This window comes from Acanthochromis polyacanthus, chromosome 5 (assembly GCF_021347895.1).
Source record: "Acanthochromis polyacanthus isolate Apoly-LR-REF ecotype Palm Island chromosome 5, KAUST_Apoly_ChrSc, whole genome shotgun sequence".
NCBI lineage: Eukaryota > Metazoa > Chordata > Actinopteri > Pomacentridae > Acanthochromis > Acanthochromis polyacanthus.
In genome coordinates, this window is record NC_067117.1 from 15,035,908 (window position 1) to 15,045,404 (window position 9,497).

Sequence of the window (9,497 nt, forward strand, 5' to 3'; positions counted from 1 at the left end):
CCTGCGATATGTCAGTTTGTACGTAAAAACTTATTTTACACAGATATTTCAACAGTGAGAGGCTTGTTTGAACTGCACAGTGGCTGTTATTAAGGTCAATGCAGAGATTTTGTTACACTGTGAGAAATTGGTTCTTTAAAAAAAGACCGTATATGGAAGTCATAAAATATATCTATCTGGCAAGATAACACACAACTAATAAGTCAAAGGAGACTTTTGTGATGGTTAGTTATGCGGGCATTGCAACATGCACAATTAAGGGGCATTTAAACAAAAGAGGTCCATGTTAATGGGATTCTTGCTTGTGTGATTTATCAACCCAACCAGGCATTTCCTCTCACTTAAATTTCTTCCTCTCGAGACACTGCCAAGCCATTAATGCTGCCTATCGTTTCTGGCTTCGAGATAAACGTCGAATTTTTCAATAAAACATTAGTTAATCTGACAAAAATGAAAACACAAAGAACTTATCAGTGTAGCTCATATACAAAGTAAAGTATAGCTTTAAACCTGGGTATCAACATCTAATATTCATGTTTCATCGATTAAAGTACATAAGGGAGGATTTACCAAAATTTAACTAATTTATATACCATTGCAGAAGTTAATCTGTAATATGTCTTATTTTAGAGACTCATCATGGGTCTTCTATGTCAAACTTAAAAGCAGTGGAGTAACATGAGTCAATAATATTGATAATGGTGCACAGTTGATAGTAAGGAAATGGAAACATTCGAGTAAAGTGCAAATACTTGAACTTTGTGTTTAAGCTTCAGTAAACAGTTGTTTTCCGCTACTCAACTACTGTTTGTTTTGAAGAACTGAATGCTGGGAAAGAACAGTGGTGTGAATAAAACTTACCCACTGCAACTTATTTACTTATCGTATTAGAATATTCAAATGTTTTTATAATGTTCCCGCTATCCTGATGCTTGTACGAGTAACTGTAGACTGTACACTGCTGTTCATTCAAAAGCCAAAGTGCAAACATAATGCAAATAAATTTGCATTATTCCGTTCTCAGCTGGAAATGTTGCCATTCAAATCAGTTATGGCTGGGATCATGGCCGAATGTGCTTCAGTAGTTCAGTATATACATTTAGGAATTAATTTGGTGGTGTAGTTGTGTTGAGAGGAAGATAATGAAGAGTCTTGTGATGGCTTCAAATCTGTTTTGTGGATCTGATGTTATGACGGATCTCCTTACCATCCGTGAGAAAGGCGTCCTCATCAGTCTCCTAGAACCTCACTGTAAGGTCAGTGAACTTCCTTTTTGTACCCAAACACTTTAAACATCGATGGAACTTACTGACAAAAAACTAATATGTGTTAGAAAAGTAAAAAGCATCAGAGGAAGCCTGGTGGATGAATGAGTTTTTGTGAGGGTTGATTTAGTTTTACAGTTAGCCTGTAATCTCATTTAACAGTTCACTACATTATTCTGAAGAAAAACAATTATTAATTGTGCAAAAATATGCAGAAAGGAAAGATGCGATTCCACAGTTGTTCACATTTTTGTCACATTATCACCAATATCCTGGTGACTTAACACAATGTTGGTTGGAAATATTGTACTTTTATGGTCATTTTATTGAAGTACAAAAAAACAAAACTTCCTGTTTGGAACCGTCAGCAGTGTTACTGTGAGATAAGACTGGTTTTATTGACCGATACAACAGGGTGTCATCGGTGTAACAGAGTATATTAGATATAAAAGTAAATCATTAACAGAGAAAAATTCTGAATCATGTGAATATACTTTGAGTACAGTGGGTGAGGCTGACCTGCCTGTGGTCAGTAAAAATCTACTGAGGAGAGAGAATCTCAACCACTGAAGTCACCAACTATAAGTTCCTGAAATCATGTTATAAAATGTTTTGAGTTCTTGAGGCTCACTAAGGACCTCAAAGTGGATCATTCTCAAATATTATCAGCCTTGAAAAGTAGGTTTAAAAAAAGTGATATTATGCATTTCTAAAAGGATTTTGTGGGAGGACTTGTATAAACTTTCTTTTTAAAAAGGTTTAACCTAAAAGGAAAAATTCAAAAAGTACAAAAAAGAGTTGATTGCTGATAAATTGCACCAATACTAACTTAACCACATGTGAAAACCTTCTGGGACATTCTGGGAAGTCTGGGACTTTGTAGTATTCATTACTTAGGCCATTATAATCAGTTATACTATGTGCTCACACAATGGTATATAATTCCTCTTTATAGAGAATATTTTTTTTTAGGTTTAAAATTAAGTAAGTGTTACAAAACACTTTCCCTTTTGGGATTTTTAAGGCCCTATTGATTCCTGACTTCTTTCACATCTTTGTGCTTTATGTCAGCACTAGTAAAAAATATATATATATTCAGCAGTTGTGATTTGTATAATTACTGATTTATTGTAGTTGATGAAATCTACAGTAGCCCAGATACTGCAGGCCAAAGACATCGAAGGTGAGAGTCCAAGCTGGACCTGTTTCAACTGTGGTGTGATTTGTCTCATTGAGGATGAATCCAGGCGTTCCTATTTCCTGCGTCTCTACTGTGTCAAGGTAAGAGGAACTATCAAACTGCTCAGAGTTACTCCACCCGCTCAGATCTACACACAGCGATACGTGCACACCACTTCCCAGTTCATTTTGTTCTCTTGGCTTTTCTGTGTGTCTACTAGAACAGTTGCTCACGTAGGACGGCTTGAAGTGTTTCCTCTAACTTTCAGCGTTCCTCATTAACAATAGAAAGTCTTATGATGATGGGTGTGCCTGGTTCTTTACCTTGTGTGACTCTAACAGCTGTTCATAAACACCATTCCCTACATCCTGACCTCATCTACCCTCATACACAGCGAGCCAAGTTACTGTGGGAGCAGGAGTTGTACATTCCTTTCACGTACACTGCAGCTCGCACATTCTTCCACACGTTTCCTGCAGAGGTAGGTGTCTGAGTAAAAGTCTATGCATTATTCTCATTAGAGAGCTACTTTTGACTTGCTTTATGGCGGACTTGCTTTTTTTTTCGCAGGGCAAACAGATGGGCCTCAACTTTGCAAATGAGATCGAGGCAGAAGAATTTTATCTTGCAGTTGAGGCAGCACACGGTCAGAATATCAACAAACAGATGTGTGCCAGCAGATGTAAAATCTGTATATGGTCTCTTCACATGACAGAAGATCAAAAGGTAAACCTGCTATCATGTTTCCCTTTTTATAATTTCTTATCAGTCTCCATTTTACTCTTTCATTTGCAGAAAAAATGATCAGCATGATTGCCATAGCAAATGTGAAAACAGCCTCAACAAGTGACCCACCTCATTTAGGGTAAGAAAAAAAATATATCATTTTGCAGCTGAAAAGTGCAGGAAAAAAATAAATATTAAAGAGATGAGTCAGTCTGTTTATGCTCCCTGTAGATCTGAAGCTGCTGAAAGTTTGGATGAGGAGAAATATTTCCTCATGGATGCACTTTCCACCACAGTTCCTCCAACCACAAGCTCAGTAAGTCAAATTATAGAGTGAAAGGAAACCTAAAGTCAAACTCAGTTTCTCGCAGTAACAGACCACATTAGTCCATTCCATGGTGCAATCTGCTTGTTGTAGTTTAAGGACCTGGATCCTGCTATGAGTAGGCTGTTAATGCAGGCAAGACTCACTGAAGAAGACCTTAAAGACAAGGACATTGCTGAGGCTGCTGACCATATCATCAGCCAGTTTGGAGGACTGAAGGCTGTGCAGCAAGAGCTGAGCAACAGAGGTACATTATCTCAAACATATATCACAAATGCCTTTTACACTTCAAAAGTTTTTAGTACAGTTGATTTCAAGGCAGTGCTCTGTCATTTGTGACAGGTTCTGTGTCTCAGACATTGCCAAGAGCTGCAGGGGCGTCCATCTCCCCGACTCTGAAGAAAGGACCTTTGCCACCGTCCCCTCCATTAAAGATAGTAGGAGGGGGAGGAAAGGAATGAGGGAGACAGAGAAAAGGGGAGAAAATTAGAGGGGATTAGGGTAGTAGAAGTGGGGTTACAGAAGATGAATGGGGAAGGGAGGCTGGGAAACAAGAGGAAAATGAAATGGGGTCTGGTTGGAGGAGCCAGATTAAAGGGTAATAGAGGTGAGATGGAGAGCGAAGGGATGAGGGTTGGAGGGGATGATGGAAGGAGGGTGGAGTGATGAAAATGAGAGACAGAAGAAGGATGGCAGAGAGGATAGGGAAGACAAAGACCTGAAATCCCTTTGTAGCAGGTCCAGTAATTCTGGAAAAATCTTAACTTACTGTTGAAGGTATTTATGTCCTTTACTGGAAGGCTGTGCAACCTTCAACTAAAAGAATATTTTAAAAGACACTCTGAGGATGTAATATTTGGGGATTTGCACCATGTAAGCACACATGAAAAAAGAAATACCTGGTTCCATGGGAGGTAGGAGGGGTCAAGGCCACCTCTGAAATCTCACTGGGCCATGCCAGATCTAAAGGGGTCCACTTCATTAACTAAACTCCAATGTCCAATTTAGAAATTAATATAAAAATGTAAAATAAATTGAACCTTAAAAAAGCTTGTCCCTATGGAATCTGCAACATTTGTTGGGTTTTAATGTATATTTCTGTAAGTTTGTAGCTTTTGCTCTGTGTTCATTGAGGTTAATCTCCATGATAATATTAACACTGTAAGGAATTGTAGTAAATGCTGAAGTAATTTTATCTTTAACTTGGCCTCACCATTGCCATGGCCTGGTTTTGCTGCACTCTGCATTATCTGCATTCCTCTGTTAAGGAGTCCCTATTATCTTCATGAGAAAGATAAGAGTATAATGTTTGAAGGACGAAAACTACATGACACGTATTGTGTTGTTTGATTCATTGGTCAGATCTCCAAACACTAAACTGGTGTATGAGCTCTGCCCTGCCAGCTGAAATATGTACTCTGTATTTCTCTATTTCATTTTCCTCTATTTAGTTTAATAATAATAGCAAGAGACAATTAATGTTGCATCTGGATTGTGTTTTTTTTTTTTTTTTTGTTCGGCCATTCAGATTTCTAGAACAAATTTGGGATCCAGATGTGATGGACATGTGATACAGACTCCTCTGGAAGAACAGAAGGCTGATCATTTAGGAACATTCCTCCCTGACAATGCTGAGACGCTGTTTCCAGACGGAGCCCGATCACTGATCCGACCCTGATCCGGAAATCAGAACTTTGCCATACAGAAATACAGAAAGGATGATAAAAATTACTGTCTTATGACCCAACTAAGATAACTGCAGACTGAATGATAGAACCCTGAGAAAAGAAAAGTTTTGTTTGAGTAAAGAGCTTTTGCTCTATCCAGACAAGAAGTAGAGATACAGCATAATCAGAGATAGGAAAGAGTCAGAGTAAGGAGATGTGTGATGTGGACACACATCCCAAAGTTTTTCCTACTAGGATAATGACTGAGAAAAATTCTGGAAGCGTAAATCAGTTTGATGTATGGGTTAAAATTCCCAGAAGTTTCAGTGTGAATCAATTGGAGCAATAAAAAATATTTATGGGGGCATAAGAGAAAGCAGATGCAGAAAAGCATGCAGCCTGTCCAAGAATAAGAAACAGAAAAACATGACATTTAAAGGAGATTAGGAAGCTTATAGATTGTGGAAAGGAGAAGCAGAGAGTAGAAAGAAGACATTCAAGAAACAACAAATCAAATGGAAGGTAAAAGAGACTCTGGAGAAAAGATGAATGAAAATTTTAATGAAATCACTAAAATACCATCTCCGTCTCTCACCAAGACAAAATCACCAAGAAATCCATTCAGACGAGACCCCGATCATGTCTCTCCTCCTCCACCTCCTTATGCTCCAGATCAGCCGCTCCAAGATGGTCAGCTAGATTCATCTACAGGACAGGAAACAGCATCAGCTCTGCTATGAGGGGCCTCATCCCAGGACTCATCTCCAGAACCAGCTGCAAGGACCCAATTCCGGATGGAAAACCCACTGGAAGAGGAGAAGAAGCCATTATGCTCTAGATCAGACACCTCTAGTGGCAGCACCAATTAGGGCAGAGTGCAGACCAAGTGTACGCCAAAAGCTGCAGGCCAATCCAGCCCGACAATTCTATTCAGACCGTGGTCAGAAGCCGATATCGCCGCAGGGATGAATTATGTTAGTAGCCCAAAGGACAACCTGGCCCTGTTCAAAATTTAACTTGAAAACCTCGTAAAGGAAAATCAACCCACTACATCTGAACTGAGTCTTTTACAGAACAAAATACTGAAGCATTCAAGAATTCTTCACACACGTATGTGGATGAGAATGTCAAGTCCTGGCTGGAAAAACCGTTGACAAGGACAGGTTCAGATTAATAGTTTTCAGCCTCATCGCACTGTGTGTGACAAAGTTCCCACAGTACAGAAGTACGTCAGCCATAGGCGTCAGTTTAGGGGGGGACGGTGGGGATGTGTCCCCCCCCCCACTTTTTGTCAGGGGACATTCAAATTCTTCACATGTAAGCCGTTGTAAACCCAGTTATTTTCAGCAGTATAGAAAATTCCGACGCTCCTGAACGCACCATCCGCACTCGGCCGTAGAGATGGGATTTTGGCTCTTTGAGGGGAGCTGGATCTTGGTGAGCCGTTCCTTTCAAAGAGCCGTTCAAAAAACTGGCTCATTTGGCTCATTTTTATATTTATTAAATTTTAAAAAGCCAGTCTGGCCTTAACTCATTTAATCTTGGAAATAATCACTGGGAGGAATGAATTTAGATATCCCACCAATATGAGTTTGAATTATTATGAAATATTGATTATAACCTTATTTGACACGTGTGGATTAGATTTTAAAGTCGGCCACTTTTACTGTTGAATGTTGAGTTTTCAGGTGTCTGTGCAAATTATTTGTGGAGCCTGACTTAGAAATATTTTTTTGACAAATACTGCATTTACCCTTACTATCTGCCACGAGAGAAAAGTGCATCCAAATGCTGCTTCATTTCCTTAATTGGCTCATTTTGTCAACGACGACGGACTGACTCTCCCATGGGCGTAACCACCATCTCAGAAGTGAGGGGGACAAATTTTTCAGAGCGATTTATCATTCTCATACATTTAATTGCACCGTCCTTAGTGGCTAAAGAACCACATAATCCCTAACAGCCACAGTACAATACCAGGGGACCAACTAGGCTAGTTCTTTAAACTATAAAGTATAAAACTTTAAACTATAAAATCTAAAGTTTTAGTGGCCAAACTCTAGTTGAGTTGACAACAATGTCCCTTGAACATCTACTGGACGAGTAGCCAAAGGTGCCAAACACTGAACATGAAATGATCAGTACTGCCTGGTTTCTCCCTGCAATAGATATCTTATTTTCAGGAAGTTAGAATCTCTCCTTACCTGTAAAGACCCTACATCCTTGTCCCTGCTGCTGGCCTCTAATCCATCTCCTCCCTGACTCTGCTCTTTCTGTTATGGCAATAAACATAAAAAATGTGGTAAGAAAAATTCTGAAATAGCATTAGGAAGAGTAAAAATTGCAGTAGAATTTAACCTCAAAATCACTTTAACCCATAGATACATATTTTTTTCTCAGCCACTTATATATTTTTTTCACCTCTGCAGACCCTGCATGGTCAACATTACTGCTGGCCGCTGCCTCTGGTCCATCTCCTGCCTGACTCTGCTCTTTGTTATGGAAATAATCATTAAAAAAACTGACAATCTAAATTCTGAGATAGAATTAGAAAGAGAAGGAGTAAAAAATAGTTGTAAATTTATACCATAGATAGCCTATTCTTTTTTCTCCTCCCTGACTCTCCTCTTTTGGGACCAAAAGAATTAAATACATGGAGAGCAATTGTGAGCACATCTTCTGCCCAGAAATGAAAGAGGACTGGGTTTATTCCAAGAGTAAACTAATTAGCAAGTAATGTAACAGAGGCAACCACATTTGAATTATTGTTAACTAGCTTAACATATTGATATATTGCCACGTTTTACCTTGTCATCATTTAGCTAACAAGTCTAACATTGTTTGCATCCAACAAGGTCACACAACTTACACGGTTTGTTTGGAAAAAACTGTAAAGTTTTTTGCTTCTTGCTAGCTCTGGCTGGTTTGCTAAACATTACTCCAGACGCACGTTCTGCACTGCTCAGCACAGCAGCACGTCTCCTGTGGAACACCTGTGTTAGCATGCGCTCATGGTGCATTCAAAGACGGCTCGGGAAAACACTTTACTGGATGCTAATAACGGGTTTAGCTGTTGTAAGGGCTGAAAAAAGTGCGGGGAACAGAGGGGACAGATGTGGAAAGTGCGGGGAACATGTCCCACGCAGCGTTCACTGTTTCTGTGTTGTTGTTGTTTTATTTTTTTACTGGCGCACTCACGTGAAGGCAGCATGCACAACGTGACGTGACGCTATTTGCATATCTAATAAGCACCGCGCAGCTGGGCTGCGCTCCTCCCCATGTAACTGGGGGGGAAAAAAAGAACGGTTCCCAGCTGGGACTCGGTTCCCATCGTTCATGTTAACGAGCCGTTCAAAAGAACCAGTTCGTTCGTGAACGTCACAACACTACTCGGCTGAGAGTTGCACAGACATGCAGCACATCTTCGTGAGGTTAAAAAAAAACGTGCAGATGCTAAATTTGCGCCCGTGCCAAGTGGAAGCTCCGACCAGAGGCGTGCAGGGGCAAAATTTCGGCCCGGGAGAATTAGTACTATTGCAGCCCAGCTTGTGGCATTGTGCCGCCGTTCTTCGACATTTTCTCAAAGTGCTGTCTTACCAACGACACGGAAGCATATGAGAAAAGCAGGCGTGCTGCACCAATGCTAAACTTGGATCTCAAGTAGAGGGCCACAAAATATCGTCCCACGGGCCGCAGTTGGCCCGCGAGTTTGAGACCCATGATTTAAAGCATTATTATTATTATTATTATTATTATTATTGTTGTTGTTATTATTATTATCATCGTCATCATTATTATTTTATGACTGGACCGGCCCAACAATAAAGCGGCCCACCAGGGATATCCCCGGTGTTCCCGATTATCCAGCACGCCACCCAGGGTGTGCATTTCCATCTGACAATGGCTGTGGTCTCCATCCCCCCCACTTTTAAAAACAAACTGACGCCCTTGACGTCAGCCATCTCATCTCTGTCTCAGAGGAAAAAAGAGACCAGCACCGTCTTCCTAGCATGTCTCACAGAAGTCTTTGATATTCATAGTGGACTGAAAAAAGAACAAATGGAGGCATCACATGACCCCTATGATGTGTATCTGAAATCTTTTGTAATAGAAGGAGGCCTGAAATTGAAATGGAGATCAAGAAAACATGCATCACCTCGAGAATAGCAAGTCGAGCTGAGCTTTTGCAGCATGCAAACCATGCAGGAAACCAGCTGTTATCCCAGGAGGTCCAGCTGGCCATTTCTAAGTATATAGCTGGAGGCAGCGGAGGACATGGTAGAGGACAAGGAAGAAGAACCAGTGGACACAGACATGAATTACACAAACTCAAT

At 40.3% G+C, this 9,497-nt stretch overlaps 1 long non-coding RNA gene across 2 annotated transcripts; it reads left to right on the forward strand.

Moving 5' to 3' along the window:
* The first annotated feature begins 2,408 nt into the window (after positions 1-2,408).
* Positions 2,409-4,960, forward strand: LOC110949150 (uncharacterized). Of its 2 annotated transcripts, none has more exons than XR_007941792.1 (6): positions 2,409-2,926; positions 3,016-3,091; positions 3,241-3,310; positions 3,403-3,487; positions 3,590-3,743; positions 3,839-4,960. It is a non-coding gene; the product is annotated as an uncharacterized LOC110949150 (long non-coding RNA). The 2 variants fall into 2 exon arrangements; XR_007941791.1 differs by having other exon boundaries at positions 2,410-2,926; positions 3,016-3,171.
* The last annotated feature ends 4,537 nt before the right edge of the window (positions 4,961-9,497 follow it).